Source organism: Glossina fuscipes, unplaced genomic scaffold, assembly GCF_014805625.2.
Source record: "Glossina fuscipes isolate IAEA_lab_2018 unplaced genomic scaffold, Yale_Gfus_2 27, whole genome shotgun sequence".
NCBI lineage: Eukaryota > Metazoa > Arthropoda > Insecta > Diptera > Glossinidae > Glossina > Glossina fuscipes.
Genome location: NW_023998422.1, coordinates 7,997,713 through 8,002,696, shown reverse-complemented (window position 1 = coordinate 8,002,696; position 4,984 = coordinate 7,997,713). Strand labels below are relative to the sequence as shown.

Sequence of the window (4,984 nt, the reverse complement as noted above, 5' to 3'; positions counted from 1 at the left end):
AACTTCACTTGCGCTGTCGCTTACCTAACATCTATAGTGTTTTCAAAGTTCCGCATTTCAAATGGAATGCGAGAAGAGATGATTACTTTATTAAGATGAAGTAAAATGTTATTTGAAGAAAATATTAAAAATCTGTTAAAACATTAAATATGTTTTAATAAATAATAATAAATTGTTGATGTTATTTATGTTAAAGAAAGTCAATGAATTAATAACAAAATTAAAAAGAAAAACAAAATTTTCAATAAATATTTTCAAAATACTACTCACCTTAAAGAAAGAGAAAATTTACGCGAATTTTTGTTATAAATGATAATGAAATTTGAAAAATTTATTCTATTGTTAAGTAAATGACAAAAAAAAAAAAAAGAGCAACAAATTTAAACACATTTCATTATTTAATTGAACTCACTAAGGCACTTGGGAAAATGGAAGACTTTTTCGCTTTTTTATTTATTTATTTTTTTTTTTTATTTATTGTTTTTTTTTTATTTAATATTATTATTGTTATTATTATTATTATTATTACTTGATGAAAACCAGTTTAATGAAGATTTATAACGTTATTCGTTATACGATTCAATTCAATTCAATTCAAATGTAATCAAATAAATTATGAACTAATGCTGACGCGAAAAAAAAACAGAAACGAATAAATAAATAAAATCCATTATTAACATTAGTTTGTTCAAAGTTGTTTCTTAACGTGAAACGTGCCGTCACAAATAGTCTTTTGACAGATATGTTTTTAAGGCATAGTTTTTTTCTCTTTTAATTAATTAATGTTGAATAAGTTTTTGTTTTTTTTTTGTTTCTATTAAAATTAAATATTAACTTCTTTTTATTATTATATTATTTACTTTCGTTGAAAAAAAAAAAAAAGAAAAGAAAAATTGAAATTTTTTTTCATTTTTATTTGTTTGTATTATGTCAGTTAAAAATCCCACTAAGATACGCATACACCGCTCGTTCACGTTTTCTAAACAACAACTCGTTTAAGCCAAGTTTTAATTTTGTTTGCAAATAAAAAAAATTATATTATTTTACTCATCTGCTGCCTCACAATTTGTTTTTTGCTTTTTTGTTTTTTTTTTTTTTTGCTTCTTTTGTTATTATTAAATCAAACACATCAACCGCGTACACAAGTTAAAACAAACACGTCTTTATGGAGACTGACAAAGCTTGGAGCATGGAATGGTTAGCTGGCTAACTGGCGGTTTATACTCAACTCACCATGCTTTGCTCCATTATCACAAAATTTCATATATACATATATATATGCATATATGTATATTTTACAAGTGGGAGCAATACAAACACACTCATATACATATACATAAAACGAGAGAAGAACTCTGTGTAAACAACTGCAAAACAATTCGTACTTGTTGTCTGTTTAGGTTTTTTTTTTTTTGTTGCTTTTGCAGTTTTTTTGCCAATAACTCAATGAAATTCACCTCAGTTAGTTTAAGCCGGTCATTAAATCAAATCAAGTTGTTGTTACTATTGTTGTTGTTGTTGTTGTTGTTATCGTTGCTTTTGTTGTCTGCATTATTTAAAGTGTTTCAGCAGAGAAAATAAAAATAAAAAAAAAAAGCAAAGCAAAACAAACCACAGATCGTAGAGCACTTGGAAAATTTGAGAATGAATATCTCAGCGTTTTTTTCTTATTTTTTTTTATTTAGTTTTTTTTTTTTTTTTTATTATTTTTGCGTTTTTTGAATGAAGAAAAGACGATAAGCGGTAGGCGGTTAAGTAAAGAGAGTAAGTAAGTAATGTGTTAGAGACTAACAACAATCACCAAACATTCATGCATAGCTCTAAACAGGCGAAACCTGATCGCCCAAACATTCTTGACATTTTTTTCGCAATTATGCTTTAGTTACAGATTAAAAATATGGTATAAACCTCACGGTTTTTAACTCTGCTTAGAGAGTTCGGATGCACACAATGCTTGCCTACATGTTTTTTTTTTTTTTTCGCTCACATCTTGAAAATTTTTCATTCCATTTATTTGTATGTATGTAAGTTGCTCATTTTATTGACTTTTTCATAAAAAAACAAAGAAAAAAAAAAAATGATTTATTTTTTTTTTTTTTTTAAAGCATCCAAAAAAAAAAAGCTTAATTTTGTATATATATTTTCTATTAACATTTTAATTTGAACAGGTGTTTTTCGAAGAGCTTTTCACCACCACTACCAACACCACCACCACCGCCACCAACTATTCATTCATTCATTTTACATGTGTACATACACCACCTACACCAATAAGGGGGGAGATGCTGTTCATGAGACTTCTGAATAAAAATCGCTGCATCAGATACGTGAGATATTTCATATGTCATGAATTTTAGAGTAGAGGTCGATAGTTTGGATAATTTATGACATATAAAGCATGTTGTATCACTTAATATACCAAAGCATTTATATGAAAACTCTTCTATTCCCTTGTACCTCTTGCATTCCATATTTACATTTCTTAGAAAAAATCTGCAACTTGTACTTGCGCATTACCGACTTGTAAATGTCCTTTGCAGGGTTGTGTAACATTTTGTAATACATAAATGCTATTTGAAACCTTTTTAAATAACTCTGCTCGCATCTCCAATCCAATCAATAAATCAAAAGAACATTATAGTCGGGCAAGGCCGATCTTTAAATACCCTACACCACATTGTCTAACACAATTCTGCTTGTATCTCTAATCCAATCAATAAACTAGAAGCGAAACAAGTAAGAACATTATACTCAGACAACGGCGATCTTTCAATACCCTACACCATATTGTCCAACATAATTCTTATTTTTATTATAGAACACAAAAATTATATCTTGTTTCCATTATAAAGTCATATTTTTCAAGTGCGTATTTAGGGGGAATCGGGCCCAAAACGCCACGTAATGTAATGCAAGTTTAATCCTTGCATAGAGCAAGATCCAAAAATAGACGTAAATGGCCCAAATTTTTGTAGAGTTCATTTTGGTGTGAAACTACTATTTTGGGTCAATTTTCACACAAACACACTATTAAAGCATAGACTTTTCTGCTCTACAAAATATTAGTTTTCGTGAAAATCCTTACGAGGGTAGGATCCAAAAAATAGTCAGTAATGATCCAAATCTAGAACAGTTAATCTTTTTATGTTAAAATACTATTATGATATAATAAACATCAGTTTGCATTATATGAGAGGGGGTTCAACAATTGTCCCAGCTGATCCAAAGTTTCCATAGCAATTAGAATGCAGAAGTACTACTATTCTAGCCACTTTTGCGAGAAAAAAAATCAAATATATAAAAAAATCAATTTAATTGAAGTTTTTGAACATTTTGAATAATTATCTTAAGGCTTAGGGAATGGCTTCAAGAATTTTGTAAGTTTCTCTTGCTTGGCAGTCTTTAAAAGCTCCTTCAATACAGACTGATAAGCAGCAGTCGCATTAGCAATTTGCCTCTTCGTTCGACTAGACGAATCAATGTTCGTCGTTCCATAGACGAATCAATATTCATAAAGAAATCGCCAAGCTCATTTGCCATTCTTAAACCTAAGACGACCAAAACTTTTCAAATTAAATGTTACGTTTCCAGTGCTTGTTGAAGCCTCTTCAGCAGTGGGCGGTGAATTTAACATTTCCTCCAAGTCGGTTTCAGTCAAATCTTCATCTTGCGATTCAAGCAATTCCTGAATGTCACCTGAATCTATCTGTTCAAACCCATCTCGCCCTATTCCATTCGCAATTTCGGCTATGTTTGCGGTCAAAGCACGAACTTGCACAGACTCTTCAGTCATTTTCCGCCACAGTTTTTTTCCAGCATGACTTCAATGTGTGTGACTTCAGTTCTTTCAATGATTCTTTTATGTTTACGATGCATTTTGCTACGTCAAATTTCTTCCTGCATTCCATAGCATTCATATCAGGAGTACATATCATATTATTCAATATGATTTTGAAGGTTCGTCTAATGTAATAGAGCTTAAAGGCCTGGATTATTCCTTGGCCCATAGATTGAAGCAAAGCCGTCCTGTTGGGAGATAAAATTATCACTTTTATGTTTGGGTGCATAGTTTCAAGTTCGCGAGAATGACCTGGTGCATTGTCCAAAACTAGAAGTGCCTTAAAGTCTAAATTCAGTTTTTTAAAATAAGTTTCGACCTCAAAAACAAAACAATTGCGGAATCAGTCACAAAAAACACGCGAATAAAGAAATTTATAGCCGCGAATATGGGAATTGGGTCGAATTTTTTTTTTTATACCCGAATAGTGAAACCGCGAATAAAGAGCTTTTGCTGTATATTTAATAGAATAAAAACAAAAGTAGACGGCGTAGTCGAAAGGCCTTCAACTATTCGAAAAGAAAAAAAAGGTTCAGTTTAATTAAGCTCATTTATTATTAGGCGAGCATCCTCTCCGATTATCATTATTAGTGATTTTTACCACTCCCTTCATTACGAGCTGAAAATTTTGCAGTCTTAAAGAAAAGTTTACGTGTGAACTCATTAGTACGAGTAAGTTTTAATCGTGAATCAATTTTCGTGGTTCAATACAACTAGTGATATATTAATTATTTCTCTCATCCTTGGTTATGTTCTTGAAATTGATTAAAGCGTTCATAGTTCGATATAGACGGATCGAATAGTGTACCGTATTCGTTGATCTCGTCTTCAATCTCGTCGTTAGAGAAAGTGCTCGTTCCGCCTAAGCATCTGTATTCAAGGAAAATGTCTTGAATCCGTAGACCGAGCGTCTGACAACCAAAATTTGAATACAAGCGATGAGTAGGATGTTGTCCCAAATTGCATTGTCGATGTGCACCAGGCAACTCGGAGAGTATCTTTTCAATAGCGATATTTCGCACAACTGTATGTTCGGATATGTTGACATGGCAACTCGGACAAGTGGCAAGCTGGTCGCGTAAACGACCATCGGCAAACAAACGATAAAGACAATCGGCGCACATCAGATGTCCACGCCGGCATTGA

At 31.6% G+C, this 4,984-nt stretch overlaps 1 long non-coding RNA gene across 1 annotated transcript in view; it reads right to left on the bottom strand.

Moving 5' to 3' along the window:
• LOC119635626 overlaps positions 1-816 on the bottom strand; it is a 44,845-nt gene extending 44,029 nt beyond the window's left edge. The window contains exon 1 of the long non-coding RNA XR_005247091.1: positions 413-816. This is a non-coding gene — a long non-coding RNA (uncharacterized LOC119635626). The remainder of the gene's footprint in view (positions 1-412) is intronic.
• Positions 817-4,984: the final 4,168 nt, after the last annotated feature.